Genomic DNA, 18,787 nt, shown 5'->3' with positions numbered 1-18,787 from the left:
GCCACTGCCAGTTCATCCAAGTCCTGCACCAACGACTGGGCCGCATAAGCAGAAGAAATACCTGCCCTCAGAGCCAGATTCTCAGCCGCAAAAGCCCACTTAAGCCCTGAGTCCACCCTACGGGCCGTGGCATCAGCAGGCACACAAACCTCCGGATTGACAGCTGTTTTGCCAATCAGGGTAGCCCAACGTGAATCCAGGAGGACCGAGGGAGGCCATACCTCCTCACCCTAAAGTAAAGAACGTATCTGAATGAACCGTGGAACCTGAGCCATATCCACATCCTCCACTCCGAAAACACCAAATCCTTCACAGGTCCCCGAAAAGGCATGGAAAATTCAGACAGCGTCTGATATCGTGGAAATAAGTGAGAGCCAGCGTCGGCAGGACTAAACACAGGAAACCCCAAATAGTCCCGTACATGTGCCATCACAACCCACATCACCTTCCTGGAGCCAAAATCACCCCCAGAGGACGTAGATGGAGCATCCCCTCCCACACTCTCAGAGGAGGACTTCCCTGCAATTGCAGGAGAATGGGTAGCCCTAGCCCCACTAGGCCAGGCCATCCCCGCATGAAGAGCTCCGGAAACAGGCCCCTCGAACATCTCCTGCACCTCCTCTCTGGACATGATGGGCGCAGCACCACCACCCTGAATCTGGGGGCTCCCAGGAGTGGAAATGCCATCAGCACCCCCCTCCCTTGAGGAGGAAGAAGAAATAATCCTCATAAGATATTTTAAGGGCGTAGGCGGGAGTCGTACCACTGTACACAGGTAACCGGCTGCACCAAAGGTACTTGACCTCGCCACTGAGCTCTAGCACCTGGATTCCGGCCATCAACTGAATCTGTAGGCACGCTCACATCCACAGACCAAATATACAGGGCCCAGGAACAATATCCCAGAACCAATCCAAATAAAGGATAAAACAAGAATTTCAGTCAAAATGCGGGCAGAACGCCCGTCTTACCCGCACAGAAACCCAAAAACACTCTTCGGCATCCCTCCGCGGCTCCGCGGCGAAGAAAAACCGGAACTGAACGCCCCAGCCACCAAGAGCCGGCTGACCCCGTCAGCCGCCTCCCAGGGCGCGTCTTACGAGCAGCCCCGCATCCAACGATGACCTCCAGGCCCCGCCGTGCAGGTAAGTGAAAAGGGAAAGTCTAGCGTGGGCTAGACAAAAAGAATAGGAGGGGGTAGGGGTGGGGGGGGTTTAAAAGGGAAGGGGAGGGTCTAGTGGGAGGCAGGAAGCCTCATTGGTTTAAAGGAAGGCGAGGGAGGGACGGGAGGTAATGGACTTCAGAGAAGTCGGAGCAATCAGTTTCAATGAAGGTCAGAATGGAGAAAATTCTGACTTCTTTATTTGGAAGAGAAGCTTTTTCGACATTTATTATAGTGGAGAGAAGCCCCAGATACATGGCCTCCAGGCCCCTTGGGATCGAGCTCCAGAACAATCATTGCCTTTTTACTAATGACCAGGCTAGAGACACTGTACTGCGTCTAAGCAGGGAACAACCGAATCCTCACTACGGTGGCTTTCCAGTGGCCTGTTTCCTGACTCTATAGTGATGGGGCATGAATCTAGGAGATCATTCCTGTATATTAAAAGCAGCTTGGTAAGCATGCAATCAAATACTTTACCATCTTCCGCAGGGGAGCATAACGGGAAGGAACGATTTCACCCCGCCAGAGGCAGTGCAGCTATTTCGAGACAACCTTTCAAGGCCAGAGGATGATCTGCCTCGGGAGCTAGTAGCCCGAGCTAAGGCCAAGGAAACCAGAGGTGTCTTTCGGCTTGCAGTGATAATGACTAACATATGATTTCAATGTCTCTGTTCATTATTTACTTATGGCATAGACTTTAAATTGTGACCTTATTAGGGAGACTGAAATCAATAATTAAGCTGATTGCAAGTGTAGCGATCCCAAGAATGTAATGCTGTCACTGACGATCTAGGCGAGCTGGGGAACATCCTACTAGAAATGTCGTTTTTTTCCTCTGCTGGGTCCCAATGTACAGACATAATTTCATAGTGACTATGTAGGGGCAAAGTTGTAATACAAGCTTTGGGGCTGACGAAATTGTCAACACAGTTACAGGGATGGGTGTGACAGGTACGCCCTTGGCCAGGAGCGTTCTCTCGGGCACCTCCCAAGCGCAGCATAGAGTTGTAGCACCGCGCTACATACGACGAAGTCCTTTTAATCCAAGGGATCAGAGACAGCAGGCGAGGTTAAAAAGCAAGTAAAATCCTTTTTTTTAAGGATAATGAGGACCCACGACTGCATCGACCACCGGCAAGCTCAGGGGAGGCAAGGAACTGGCATCCCCAGTATTCTGCAACCCACACTAATGAAGCCACAGTTCCAAGAAAGAATGTGTGCACAAGAATTAGAACAAGTATTGAATGATACAATAGCAGGTACTAATATACTGTGTATAAGATGACCAACAAATACTGCAACAGTGAACAACATTTATGAACATCTCTGTCAAGGTTGTGCGCTGGGAAGAAGTTGGGGAGGGAACCTTTGCCAGTGATTGGGGTTAGTGGGTGTGGGAGGGAGAATTATGTGTTAGTGCTTGGTTCATACCTTATTATGATGTCGACAGGACATTTAATGCGCAGTGTAGTTCACTCTGGCACAATTTAACTGACCCAACATAAATAACACATTATAAAACATGCGCCACTCTAAAGTTCATGAGCTGTAATGTGAAGGGGATCAATAACCCTCTTCTGGCGCTGCAGGTGTTAACCTTACTTAACAGACATGGGACACACAGTGGCTTTTCTACAAGCAACTGTATTGGGGCGACATCAATATTTTTCCTCGTTCTCAACATACTCCAGAGGGACGGTCATCCTAATAACAAAAACAATAAACTTCGCACAGCATGATTAACAGCGAGCATGCAGGGTCGCTCTGTATTGGTTGTAGGCTGTTTGAATGATCCCCAATGTTTCTGTTTAATGATTATGGACCTACTGTGGATTCCCCAGACTTCTTCAATGAACTGATGGTAGTGCGTAGGATGTTATCAGAACTTCCTATTTTTTGGGAAGATTATTTCAGTTTGCTATTTTCAACAAGTCCTTTGAGTCCAATAGATCTACCTCACTGACCAGTGCAGCCCTGACTAAGATTATGCAACTATACAACTTAGTAGATGTCTGGCGAATAATAAATCCTAGTAACAGATTTGCCCCGCCACCCAGCACCACTGACTCCAACACAGCCGCCCTCAACCTCAGACACTGGTTAGACGACTGGGCCAACACCCTTGCCCCACTCAGGTAATCCTCCAACAACCGCACAAGCACAAAGGCCACCTGGTTCACCGCCGACCTTCAGACCTCCAATCGGTAATTCTGGAAAATCGAGAAGAAATGGCGCCGCGAACCAACAGAGAGCAACCACGCAGCCCTCAAGACAGCCATCCGCAAGCACCACCAGCTCATCCGGACCACCAAAAGATCCTTCTACAAAGATCGCATCGACAACAACACCCACAACAGCAAAGAGCTCTTCAACATCGTCAAGGAACTCACCAACCCCATGTCATGCTCCATCGACCCCCCTCCATCGCAAGACCTCTGCGACTCCCTCGCCATCTTCTTCCATCGCAAGATCGCGGAAATCCACAACAGCTTCAACTTGTTGACCTCAATGACCACCAACAACCCCAATGCACCAAGCTGCACCAACCTCTTGCTTTCCTGGACGCACGTCAACGACACCGCAAAAACCATGCACACCATCCACTCCGCATCTCCCTCCGACCCCTGCCCCCACCATGTCTTTAACAAAGCGAGCCCCATCATCGCCCCCCAACGCCACATGATCATCAACAGCTCCTTCGAGACCGCCACCTTCCCGGAGAGCTGGAAGCACGCTGAAGTCAACGCCCAGCTAAAGAAACCCAAAGCAGACCCCGAAGACCTCAAGAATTACCAACCCATCTCCCTCCTTTCCTTCCCGGCGAAGGTCATCGAGAAGATCGTCAACGGTCAACTGACCCGCTTCCTGGAGGACAACAACACTCTGGATATCTCCCAGTCCGGATTACGTAGGAATCACAGCACGAGACCGACCTCATTGCCGCAACCAACGACATCAGGACCATTCTCGACAAAGGCGAAACCACAGCCCTCATCCTCCTGGACCTCTCACCTGCTTTTGACACCGTCTGCCACTACACACTATGCACTCACCTCTATGACACCGGGATCCGCCACAAGGCCCTGGTCTGGATCACATCCTTCCTCTCTGGCAGAACTCAGAGAGTTCGCCTCCCGCCCTTCTTGTCGGAAGCCACCAAGACCATCTGCGGCGTCCCCCAAGGGTCTTCTCTCAGCCCGACTCTTTTTAACATTTACATGGCACCGCTCGCCAACATCATCCGATCCCACAACCTCAGCATCGTCTCCTACGCCAACGACACCCAGCTGATCCTCTCACTTATCAAGGACCCCGCCACCGCCAAAACCAACCTCCACGATGGACTACATGCCATCGCCAACTGGATGGATAAGAGCAGCCTCATACTTAACTCGGACAAGACAGAGATCCTCATCCTCGGCTCCAACTGCTTCGCATGGGACAACTCCTGGTGGCCAGCCACCCTAGGAACCGCACCTACACTCACCACCCATGCATGCAATCTAGACTTCATCTAGACTGCTCCCCATGACCCATCAAGTTAACGCCGTTTCATCTTCCTGCTTCAGCACCCTCTGCATGCTTTGCAAGATCTTCAGATGGATCCCCATCGAAACAAGGACGGTCACCCACGCCCTCGTCAGCAGCAGACTGGACTACGGCAATGCGCTCTATGCAGGAACCACAGCCAAACTCTAGAAGAAGCTGCAACGTATACAGAACGCCTCCGCACGCCTCATCCTCAACATCCCACGCCGCGACCACATCTCAGCCCACCTCAGAGACCTACACTGGCTTCCCGTCACCAAGAGGATCACCTTCAAACTCCTCATACACGCCCACAAAGCTCTTTACAACACGGGCCCTGCCTACCTCAACGTGTGACTCAACTTCCATGCTCCCACCCGCCAACTCCGCTCCACCAACCTTGTCCTCGCTGCCGTCCCTCGCATCCATCGAACTACAGCAGGCGGCAGATCCTTTTCCCACCTCGCCGCCAAGACCTGGAACCCCCTCCCCACCCACCTACAACAGACCCAGGACTTCCTGACCTTCAGGAAACGCCTCAAGACCTGGTTATTCGAGCAGCAGTAGTTCCTTCCCACCCACCCTTCAGCGCCTTGAGACCTTAGCGGGTGAGTAGTGCGCTTTACAAATGCTTGATTGAATGTTTGATTATCTGGTACACATCATCTCAGACCATGATGCCTATGTGGTGGACTTTAAATGGCTTCCACAGTGTCCTCTAACGCTGACATGGCGGCTACTCCATGATAGCCTGGAGGATCCTGTCTTCCATGCACGCTGCCCTCCTAGAAAACTTGCGTCGATTCAATTTTCTTGCCTATTACTCCTCTATTATCCAACTCCCAGCAGGCGACGCGGCAAGAGCAACAAGCACCTTTCTCGCAGGTGTGATTCTTCCGCCTATCCCTGCTTCCACTAGAACCTTCCTGGTCAGCCCAATCGCAACATCTGAGGTGGCTCAAGCAATTTGTGACCTCACTTATAACATAACCCCTGGCCTAGACTGACTGCCATTTGAATATTATGCTACTTTCTTCTAGCATTTGGCCTCCCACCTCGCAGAGATGCTTCAAGCAGCCCTCCACACCGTTCAGCTCCCGCAGTCTCTCCGAGAGACCCTCCTAGTTTCTATCCCCAAGCCAGGTTGTGATCTCACACTCTTCAAGTCCTACAGGCCCATTGCCATTCTTGGGGCTGACTACAAGATCCTAAGATCTTCGCTGGCAGATACTCCCAGATCCTTATGGAATAAATACACACAGATCAGAATGGCTTTGTCATGAGCAGAAGTATCGCCCAAAATATAAGGTGTCTCTTTCATGTACAAGATAGGGTCCAAGGCTACTTTCCAAATGCTGTGTGCCTTAAATTCGAAATCCTTCTTCACTGTACTAAACTCCCTCCAGTCTACTCTTATGTGGGGGAATCAATGCTGCAGAGTTGCCCTCAGACAACTACAACTACTGGTAGGTGGTGGGAGCTGGGATCTCCCTCCTTTGAAGCGTATAATTTAGCTGCACAGCTCCAGTGGTTATTGCGTTGGACAACGGGACATTATATGGGGATACTAGTGATGAACGAGGAATTTTGCCTACAGCCACTATTCAAAATCTACTCCTTCTAAGGGTTCTGCCCTTGTCTCCTTGGCCTCTACAGGAGACAATTGCTTGCACTTGCATGCTCTACATCCATCGCCTCACACTTGGGAAACCGTCATATGTCCCTGCCTTCCCCCGCATCGGCCTGCCCCACTTCTCTGGTTTCTTTACATCCACAGACATGAGGGCCTGGACAGCACAGTCACTGCTAATAGTGGGCAACCTGTTCTCTGAAGGCCAGCCCCTCTCATACAACTAACTGACCACAGTCCATGCCCTCCCACCGGGACATTTTCTTACACACCAAAAACTAGGCAACACCTGTTGTACCCTATGGGGTGCACAGGAGATGGAACCGGCTACCCAGTCGGTCCTGCAGACCATAGTCACGATGGACGCAGGTCGCCACCTCATCACGTGGATGTATAAGGTCATTCACAAACTCATGGACACCCCTCTTATATCACTGAGGAGTAGATGGGAGGAAGACTTTGGGAGAGCACTTCATTATAAGGAATGGGAACGTGTGTTAGAATACCTCCAGAAGGTCTCCCTAAACTCCCAGTTATAGAATATTCAATTTTTTATGCTACACAGGGCATACCTAATCCCTGCCCAACTAAACCGTTATTGCCCTGGCACACACGTTACTTGCCGACGTTGTCTCACACCCAACGCAGACCTCAAGCACATACTTTTGTCTTGCACAACTTTACATAGTTTATGATAGTCAGTGCACACCACCCTGCAGGAGGTCATGGAGCTGTCTGACCAGCATTCAAGGTGGGCATGTGCCTTAAGCATTTTTAGATGTAGGAAACCACAAAAGGTGTGAAACTGCTTTGTGGCCCTGGGACTCCTTCTTGCTGAGTGTGTGCTTAGACTCCAGTGGTGCTCTCCGATGGCTCTATTGGTTGCATCTGGCATGGAGCGATGCTCAAGTGGGGGACTGGGAAGGAGGAAGCCCTCCCATATGATGAGATTCGACATCTCTGTAAGCATCCTATCTCCCCTCAATGGGTCACCCTTCTTGCAGTAATCCTATGGGATGTAGATAATGGTGATCTCCTGCCATGAGATATGCCAACTTACCCAGAGGCCATCATCTCTCATGAACACCGAAGTGACCTCTTCACTTCTGCACATTCACTGATACACTGACACACCGCCTCCGTTCCTAACTTCTGCAGCGTGACGGGTTCCCCGGAGAATCACCTTCACCTTCCTTCGGCCAACCCATGGTTGACACCCCATAACCAACCTTGACACCACCTTCATATACACTACTGTTCATGTCCTCTTACATCACCCAATCATCCTTGCCTGCCACTGTCCTGTCAGTACTGTGCCCCCTTCCCCTCCCAGTTTATACTCTTCCCCCAGTTAGCAGTGCCGATACGGGGCACAGACATACTCCATCGATCTAGAACACCTTCTACCTCACACCCCTTTATGGAAGTCTCAATATACTGTAAGAGTCACTGTACACTGTAATATTTGTCTACACAACTTGTTTCTTGTTACGGTGCCTGAGGGCCATATGCCGTATTGCAATTGCCGTATGTATTGTAAACCCCCAAAAAAAACATTTTTCACAATAAATAATGATGCAAGACATTTTTCCAGAGAGAATTTTTCTTAGCCTTAAAGAATTCAAAAGTAAAGGGGGAGTGGCAAGTAGATCGCACAGTTTTCTGTGACTTCCCCAACTCCCGAATGAGCTAGTAATGTTAACAAAATGTATACAGCGGGCAAATGCTAGCAAAACTACCTCTTTCACGTATAATGACATAATCAAAACAGGGACAGCTCAGGTCTACTCCACTAACGCAGCATGGGAAGCAGAACTGGAGAGACCCATTAAAAAGAAAAAGTGGCACTTCAGTGTCACACAAGTTAAAGGCACACCATCTACTTTTAATTATAACCTTCTTCATTTTAAATTCATACATCTTCTATACTGTACTCTTGAAAGTATAGCCACGTTTACCTCAAACTCTATTATCAACTATAAAAAAGGCAAAACCATCAACATTGCTTTCTTATATATTACAATGAATTGCCCAGCCATGATTAACTTCGGGGTGAAAGTTTTTGAGATTCTATCTGAAATGGTCACTTGAATATACACCCTTCCCCTGAGATGGCCTTTTTGAGCCTCACTGAGGAGGTTCAGAGCAAAAGTGGTAGATTTACATCGCTGATGATAGTGTTGATTTAAAACAGGTAGCAATGGTCTGCATGGAAACCGAGGCACCCACTGAAGATGCATGGTTAAGAGAAATGGCATATTGCAATACGATGATGGAGGACAAGGGGTGCACTGATACACCCGAAGACATGCTGAGAGGCACGTGGGACCAAAATAGAAGGTACATGCGGCATACAGACCCTGATATAGCAGACAATGAGATGTGAAAGTGATGTACCTGGGGGATATGCGAACTGGAGGCACACGATTTACAAAGCCAAGCAGACGATGGATTATTCTTGAGAAGCATTGTAAATGATATTTTGTGTAATGCTAATATTAGGTTAGTGTATAATTGGACCAACAATATAGATAGATGTTATGACGATTTGTCCAATGTACTTTGCTAAAATGTAAATAAAACTCAAGAAACGATAAATGCTTCCAGGATAAAATTTCGTTTTTCACCAAAAATGAAGAACAGCATTGAATTGTTCTGCATGAAGTTTGATCAAGGTTAGTGATTAAAGGTCTGATCTTGTCTCCTGAAAAACATGTTATTCAAACAGTTTGGACACAAAGTTTAGTACCAAAATCATCCCTGGTTAAAGCTGTGCATCATCACCCACCGATAAAAAGATGTTGATGTCATTCATGAATGACATTCATGAATGTCATGCTTGAATGGTACTCTAAGTATGTGGAGGCAACAAAGACAGTGAATGCCTGAGCGAATGCCAGCTCATACTGCCTAGGAGCTGTCTTGTCTCAAAAGCATGGAAGTGAAGAATGAGTAGTATTATTTGCATCCTGGATCTTTAATTTTGAAAGCAGAGATATGCTGTCATGGAGAGGGAACATTTGTCTTGGGTTTGGGACATCAATAATTTCTGTCATTTCTTGTGGAGAAGGAAGGTCAAGTTGCAGACTGGCCATAAACCCCTTGTTCACATTTTGTCTGCAGGTGGTGGCTTAATGCTCACTGCATGGATTGCCAAATTGAGCTCTAAACTAAAGGAGTGCTGTTTCGAAACTCATTATATTTCTGGAAGCAACAAGCATCCTACAGCCTTTTTTTTATCTTGCATGCCATGTCAGAATGGGGAAGACGAATAGGGCAGGAGAGATGAGGAAATGGATACTGTGACTACTTTGAGTGATGTTTACACACTCCAAACTGGTCATGGAGATGAAATTCTGGGGTGGGTCGAGGATGAGAAGAATGATGAGTTTGGTTTTGAGAAGAAATATGTGCTGATAGATTGCCCTCCCAGTTAGATCTTTACGTGTCCCTATACATTCCTTTGCCCAAGTGAGTGCCGAATGAAGTGCAGGTTATAGATTTGTCTTTCGTAAACATGAATGCGCTTTCCCCAAGGGTATTTGTTTAACATTCTTTTTTCGTCCCACAAGAGACACATGGGAATGTCAGCCCTCAAGTTTTGAGTAGGGTGCATTTCTAGTAGCCCAGAATGGACATGGATGCCGATCGTTGTGTCACAGAGAGTCAGACGTGCATGTTCAGTAATAAAAATGTGGAGACCTCATAACCATTACACTGGCCTGATTTTACATAGCAAAAGTTTGGGATTGGTACTGCCGTATTTTTTCCACAAACTTCCCTCTTACATGCAGTGTGCTCTGGTCCACAGTGATTATTATTCTGAATGGCTAGAGGTTACATTTCTGGCGACAGCAACCACTTCCGAACTTTTACAATTCTTGAAGGAAGTCTTTAGCAGGGCGGGCTTCTGTAATACGATTGTTACAGATAACAGAGTGAAACTTTCATCGAAATGACTGGATTACTTTGCCTTCACAGTATAACCAACTTTATGACACACAGTGGAGTGGTAGGTTCAACAATGTAATTGTTATCTGAAGGCGTGTGTACACCTAGCCTGCCAAATTCACATTCCCTTTTCCATAGCCAACCGTGAGCGGTTGTGGGCTTACAGAATATCCTTCAATAGTGCCACAGGTACAAGACTCTCCTTATTGAGGAGAGAGACCACCACTGAATTATGTCTATGGTGGCTCAAAGTTAAGCTGTCTGACGGTAAATCTCATGTTTCCAAATCCAACCTCCTTGTGTTCAGGAGGCGCTTAGAGTCCCAAAAGCCTTGCACTAAGGAAAGCCTTGATAATGCCACAAGATTCAGGATTTGCCAACCAGGATGGATAGAATGAGGAAGTTCCAAATGTCCTGCCCCTAAAGAACTGTTAAACTCAGTAAGAAAAGTATTGCCACCCAAGATGGGAAGTGTTGGAACCACCTACAAGCGCCCAAACCTGGAGGTAAAGAGTTTACAGAGAACCTCTTCACAAAGCATAGTGATACTTCCGAAGTTGATAATGATTTTTACTGTAATGGTTCTATTACTGGAAGAAAGAAAAGGTTTGCAAAAACCAGGACTCGATTTGGAAGATGCATTCTGGAATAGTTTTGCTGGCCTTTCAGGATGGAGATGTAGTATATCCTATCCCTCACTCTTCTCTCTGTCCCCCACTCTTCTTTCCGTCCTCTTTTGGTTGTGCTCACAGAACCTCACAAACATTCTAATTGTCGGATTCAAATGGCATTTCATGATGTGGCTTCCTATGTATTCATACCAATACATATTGATTAATTACAATGCATTGTAGCCTTTAATGTAACAATTACCTGTATGCAAGTTATCAAGTTTTCTGTTTCTACTGAATCCAGGCTCTTGTATAGTTTTTTTCTGTTACAAACTTGAAACTACCAAAAGGCAACATAGAGAACAAGCATTTGCAATGCAATAGGTCTCGCATATTTCAAACAAGTTAATTTGTCATCTTTTGACAACAGCAACCACGAGCAAAAAAAAGTGGAAACTGAGAAAAGACGACTTAAAATAAAATAAAGTTAGCTTTAAAAAAAGCTTTGCAATTTTGTTTGACCTGCTGGGCAAGTTTTTGCCAGTCACAAGCCTTCTGTTTGTGGGACACTGGAAGTTAGAACTAAATAGTACCTCGATCATGTCAGGAGCAGTGGATGAGTACTGATTTAGTAACATCATTTGGTGCTTGATCCCTGCTCCACATAGAGGAATGGAAATGATGCTAGACATGCCTTGACGAATTAGGAGGCTGTAAAAGAAGAGTGGTGCAAACCAACAAATGGTGAGCGACAGACGGGCTCCAAGCCCTTAACTGAACACAACAGTCTTGCATGTGAGACGCATGTGCTAGCGCATGCACTCGCAGGCTCGACCCCAAAAACAGTACCCTAAATCAGCTACACAAGGCTGAAATACTGGGCTAGATTAAGATTTCTGCTTTTGTTCGTCTCATCCAACCTCTTTCCTTTATCTTTACACTAGTCTGTTTTCATCCTATGTTTCTGGTCTTGCTGGCTTGCAGTTTATTTCCACTTCATTTGATCTTTTTCTCCATGGGGTTATATCATTCTTCTTCAACCTCCCCCCCCCCCTTCCTCTTAACACACCTTTCTAGCGGCCTCACTTGTAATTCTGTTGCTTCTAGTCTCCCCCACGTTCTCCGACTGATTCTTACAAGCATAATGATCTTCCTCCCAGCACCCCGGCTACTGACAGCTCTAGCATGTGCGAGGATCAATGGTCTTCCCTTCCTGTGTATGTTTGATTATTTTTGCCTTTTCCCTTGGCTTGTGCCCCTAGTGGCAGCCCCTCCAAGTGTGGGTGCGTTATTTTAATAAGTGCTATATTCCTCTGAGGCATGTCTTCAGAGTGTGATGTGCGGGGAGCCAAAACACAAAGAAGATGGAGTGGCAAAGCAAACAAATCGTGTAAAAGATAAGTCGAAAACAAACATAACAAAAGCTAAATTGGCAGTCCAACAATCATTACAAGTGGTCCCTAAACATTTCGTTTCAATTCCACCTAATTGGTTTCAGAAATGAACCTGGGTTCTATAAACCCACAGCCAAATTGCTCTTAATTACGTTTCATTTGCCATGCTAGTGTGCTGAACAGACAAATTATAACCAGCGCCGTGCAAGGGATATAAATAAATAAGCATTTACAATGCAGTGGGTCTTGCGTTTCCTCGAGTTAGAGTCAGTAACACTGTAAATTCCTAACTGGACTTTTCTTGCCACTTAAATTGAAAATGAAAAGTAAAACAGTTGACATAAATGAGCCAATTCAAAGCGCCATGGCCATGAGCTTGAGCGGTAAGGAGAGACACAAAAAAAAAAAAAAAGTTCTCTCTCAGTCAAAGGTATTGGCAATCGTACAATTATCCATGTAACGTTGTAACAGGGGCAGCCTGCAAGGCAGAAACAAAAACGCCACAAGGACGGACAAACGTAAAGCATTTACCAATGATAACAAAGGATTTTCGAAAGGCAAGCCCACGAAAGAGTGAAGGTGATGGGCGTGCAGTGGGTGTGGTTAAAAGCCCACAATGCTTACTAAAGGTCAAAGTGCTTGCGCGCTCGACTTAAAAATGAAATAACAACAAAGATGGCTGCTCCATTGACAGTGCACCCACATGCAGCACATACATACTACTACACACATAACCCAATCCCCGCCTCACAAGACCTTAATTACATATAATAAAAGGGTATTTAATAGACTGAAAAGGCTAAAAAACTGCATGCATGCATGGAAAAACAATTCACATGTAAATAACAGCAAATGCAAAAAACAGGTGCTGGATTTCAGTGTTCTAATCTATGAGTTTACAAGGGCAAGATGCTCATTCTATATCATTTGGATTACGTTGAATTGTAAAAACATATTTAAATGTTTCTCAATACGGTATTTATTGGAGGCTTAGAGTGTATCACTATATAAGTAAATTGTATATGTTATATATTAAAGAATATATATATATATATATATATATATATATATATATATATATATATATATATATATATATGTAAATATACCTTAATATATAGCAAAACAAATGAGAAGTGATAAAGTTAAACAAGACAAATGCTGCATGAAAGAATCCTAATGAAGGGACTGTAGTGTCTTTGATATCTTGCACACTAGGGCACTCGCAGTCCTGGGAGGACTCTTGATAGGAATTATGTAATGGGACAGGAGGTGTTAGGGTGTAGTTATAAAAGTTATGACGCTGTGCGAGCACAGCACAGCACAGCACAAAAGAATGTTGAAGAATAAAGACGTCTGTTAACAGAGCTCATTGGGTGGCGTGTTCATTTACATGCTCCTGGGCTGGCAAGGATGCTACAACTGGTGATGAGTAGGAGAGATGCCCCCCAAAGAAACAAAGCTGGGCTCTCTGAGAGTTTGCCAAGGTGCAGCAAACTTCTCATGTGTGCCACGTGCACTCCAAAATCAATCCATAGTGACCAGCAGAAGCGAGTGAAGTACTATTTGAACTCAAAAATCGTGTGTGACGACCAGGCCCAACCAATGGGGTATTGCATGGAGTGGTTGCCAGTCTTGCTTTACAAGATGAATGCTGCCTGAACAAAACTTGCTCTCAAAGGAGGCAGAAGAAAGTGTAACATATGATGCAGCTTTCATTACTGAAGCCACCTTTGTTTGAGACTGCAAAGAAACAGAACATTGGTGCCAGGAGGACTGCATGGATCGAAACTTTCAATGACTTCATAGGTGCACTAGGAGAAGAAGATAATGAGAAAATCATTAAATATTTTTAAAACCTTGCCATTGATGGAGTGAAAGAAGAGCTCACGAATGACTCACAAGCTGATGCAACATTACACCAAGAGATAAAAGAAGCGTTAGATGCCAAGTTCAATCTGATGCCAAATATTGACTACGAGAGGTATGTATTTACCAAGCACAGCAACAAGCTGGTGAAGTGATGGATGAATTTGTTGAGAAACCTGAATAACTTCTCAAATACTGTAAGTTCTATGGTTTTAATGATGAAGAAGCCATGCGCCTAAACGTCATTGACGGCTGCATTTTAGATTCCTTTAGAAGACGCATGTTGAGAGAGCCACTCAGTTTAGAGAAAATGCTAATGGCTGCAAGGGCAGAAGAAGGAGCAGATCGACAAGCTGCTTATATGGAAGCAGGAACAGCTCGTAACAAATCAGCGTTGAATATAAACACCAAACAAAAGCACAAAACAGATGCACATAGGTCGACGTCTTCAAAGAAGAAAAAGATATGCTTCCGATGTGGGTTTTCATTTCCCATGAAGGTAAATGTCCAACTATAGGACAGATGTGCAAAGGCTGTGGGAAAGAAAAACACTTCATAATGGTCTACAAAGTGAAAGAGAAACTACATGTGTTACATGGAGAAGAGAAATGGCTACCAAAAGGTGCCAGAAGCATTCTTTATACGTCCACAAGGCCAAAAGGCAACATCAGTTATGACAATTAGAAACCAAGCACAGTCGATCATTGTGAAATTCATTGTATAAAGGCTCTTCATTGTCATTATCAAGCACTAGTGAAGGAGATACATGTGCCCTGATGATGTCGACCAAGGGGCACCATGCACATTTAGGGTTAGCTGCTTGCAAGGGAGATCAAAAGTCAAAAGAGAATCTCAAAACAAAGCAACAAAATTAATTTGGTCATTGTCCTAAAATAACATTAACAGTGAACGGTTGCCCCATAACCTTCATTATAGACAGTGGTGTGTCGATAAACATCATGCCAGTAGAAAAGTTCAACAGCTTGTCTCCTGTGCCACACCTCACTCCATCAAAATGAAGGTATACACATGGTCTGCCTCTCAACTGTTACAGACTCAAGGGTAATTTACGGCAAATCAAAGAAGGCAAACGCCAACTCAAGGTCTTCAAGGAACTTCATCCAGTGTGTGCTTACTTAGCTTTCGCACTGCTGCTGACATGGGGCTGATATTTCTCAACTACAACATCCATGCTCATGCTGAAATTATAAGTCAGCTTCCTTTGTTATTACATGGCCTAGGAAGACTGAAAAAGATTAAAGTGCAACTTCATATTCCTGAGAACATTTGCCCTGTTGCCCAACAACACAGCAGAGTCACTTTTCATTCACAAGCAGCCGTTGAGAAAGAACTGGAAACACTGGAGAAGCTTAACGTCATTGAATGCTCCACCTGCCCTAAGCCATAGGTTTCGCCCATAGTTGTGCTGCCAAAAAAGGACAGTGGAGGTGCAGTGTGCATTTGTGTTGATATCCACCAGGCCAACAAAGCAATCAAGAGAGAAAAACATCCTGGTCCCCACATAGAGAACATGATCATGCAGCTGAACGGAGCTAAAATCTTCCCCCGTTTTGACCTAACATCAGCTCAAGCTGGAAGAGAACTGTAGGTACATTACTACTTTTTGACTCACGTTGGTTTGTTTAGAAACAAAAGAGTGAGTTTTGGAGTATCTTCAGCTACAGAGATATTTCAGGATTTTATCGGCCCAATTATTCAATTTGTTACACATGGTTTCAATTACAGTGAGGACATATTAGGGAAACATATGGCAAAGGAACATGGCAAGGCTCTTACACAGGTGTGTCAATTACCTGCTGATGTAGGTCTCACTCTGAATGCAGCAAAGTGTCAGTTTCACAAAATCAAACTTACATTTTTTTGGCACATATTTTCTGATGGGGCATGACTCCTAATCCGGATAACGTGCAAGCACTGTCATCTACTTGCCGCACACAAGATCTAACCATGCTATGATTCTTGTTGGGCACGGCCAGGTATTGTTCAAGATAAATCTGTGACATTGCTACAGGGAGTGCTCCATTGAGAGACTTAACAAAGTAGAATGTCCCATTCCAGTGGTCTCCTGAATGATATCACAGTTTCAAAGAAATAAACCATGCAATTGGAAATGCAACAGAAATGGCCTATTTTGGCCCCAATTACATACTGAGATCATAGTAGATGCAAACCCGGAGGGACTGTGGGCAATCCTTGCTCAACACAATGGCCATTCGAATGCCCAGAGACACATTGTGGCCTATGCCAGTAGAATCCTCTCTGAAACAGAACATGGTTACTCTCAGCTGGAGAAGGAGAGTCTGACTGTAGAGTGGGCCTGTGAACATTTCACGTGCTTTTATATGAGAAACTTTACATTATCATCACAGACCACCAGTTGTTGCTTACTATCTTTGGAAACCAGAAAGCTAAGATGCCCCATCGCATACAGAGGTGGGAGTTGCGACTGCAAGAGTATGACTATGTGATTGTACATAAGCCAGGGAGAGACAAAAACCCAGCAAATTACTTTTCACAAGTGCCCCTACATCGCCACAGTTCGACATCCAAAGAGGCTGAAGAGTATCTCAACTTCATTGTGAGGTCCAGAGCACCAGCAGCTCTATCCAGTAAACAAATTATTGCTGCTACCAAAGCAGATAAAGACATGCTCATTCTCAAAAACTTCAGTGCAATGTACTCTTGGAAGACAAGTGTTCAACGTCTTACTGATGATGTTGAATTCCAAGAATTCAGAAAAGTACATGATGAGCTATCCGTCGCTGTATAGGGTATCATATTAAGAGGCTTGAGAATTCTCATACCTGAAAGCTTGAGGGAACCCATTCATCCCTATGAGCCTGTAGGCCCATAGGTGCAAATGGCTTTGCATTACCTAATTTGCGAATTCCATATAGGAATTTGCAAATTAGGTAATGCAAACCCCAGGGTGCTGGGGGCCTAAGGGCCCCTATAATGCATTTTTTAAATTGCACATGCTTACCACAGACTTTGGTGGTAATTGCATTTCCTAAATGCCCAATTTGCATTTAGGAAATGGTTGATGCATGTGCTTTGAAAATCGCAAATAGGAATTCCCTATTTGTGATTTCCTATTTAGAAAATCGCAATTTGCGATTCTCTAAATGGAGTCGCAATTTCAGGGAAACGCTATTTTAGTGATACTTTGAAATTGCATTGGGAATGCCTTTCATACATCTTAAAAGGCTTTTTTGCATTCGCAAACAGCTGAATTGTGCGATGTTTGATACATCTGGCCCCAAGTGTGGCTCCTTCGGCTAGACGAACGAGTTGAGAAAGAAGTATAGGCATGCCGTCTTTGTCAATCTTTATCCCCCAAGGTGAGGCAGCATCCATTAACAATGTCTGATCTTCCTGCACATGCTTGGGAGGGAGTTGCAGATGATTTCTTTGGGCCTCTAGAAAATGGACATCATCTCATGGTAGTTATTGATGAATATTCGTGTTTCCCTTTGGTGGAAGACTTATCAGCAACCCATGATAAAGTAATTGAGCAGCATGATGACATCTTTGCAGCGTGGGGCATCCCATCTATTCTTTAATCTGACAATGGCCTACCTTTCAATAGCAAAGAAGTTAAGGTGTGCCTTGATCGACTCAATGTTAGGCATCAAAAGAAACACTTATCTCGACCCATGCTAATGGTGTTGTTGAACATTTAATGGGCACCGTAAAGAGGGTAATTTAGCAAGCGCCGATGGAGGGAATCAATCTAAATCAAGCCCTCTGCCCGGCACTTTGTGCTTATTGATCATATCCTCACTCCACAGCTGGTGAGAGTCCTGACACCTTGCTCTGTGGAGGGCCATCAGAACCAAACTACCACAGTAGACATCCAGTCGATTGATAAATGCTGATAAGGTTTGTGTCACAGAAACTTCAAAATTAATCAGCACCAACATGCCCAGGAAACAATCTCTGAGAAAGGAGACTTCGTACTGGTCCAACAGAAGTGGAAGCCCAAAACAAACACTCCATTTGCTGTTGACCCTTTGAGGGTTGTGAAGTGGAAAGAACACATGGTGACAGCACATCGTCAGAGAAAATCCGTCACATGATTTCATCACACTTTAAACACTTACCTCAATGTTTGTCGGCTCCTGAGATCACAAGTGAGGCAACCCCACCTGAGCGTCCAGATCACACATCTGAGCCAATGTCATCGATGCATAGTGACAGTGCCTCTCAACTACCTCATACCACTCGATCTGGTAGACCGGTTCGAGCACCTGGGCGACTCATTGAGGAAATATTATGCTAAGGTTGTTTGTACTTTTTATTCAACAAAGTGGGATATGTAGTGACTTTGATATCATGAGCGCTAGGGCCATCAAGGTCCTGGGTAGACTCCAGACAAGAATTAAGTAATGGGATGGGAGGTGTTAAGTTGTGGGTACAAAAGTTATGATGCAATGTGAGAAAAGTGGGATAGTATGTTGAAGAATAAAGACATCTGTTAGAGAGTTCCCTGTGTGGTGTATTTATTTACATGCTTCCAGGCTGGGGAGGATGCTACAGAGACTTGCACAGCTTGTACTGCTGTATCAAGCAAACGTCAAAATGTATGCAACAAAATCCACTTCTGGATGGAGAACTG

This window comes from Pleurodeles waltl, chromosome 3_1 (genome assembly GCF_031143425.1).
Source record: "Pleurodeles waltl isolate 20211129_DDA chromosome 3_1, aPleWal1.hap1.20221129, whole genome shotgun sequence".
NCBI classification, from domain to species: Eukaryota; Metazoa; Chordata; class Amphibia; order Caudata; family Salamandridae; genus Pleurodeles; species Pleurodeles waltl.
This window is presented reverse-complemented; position numbering follows the sequence as displayed.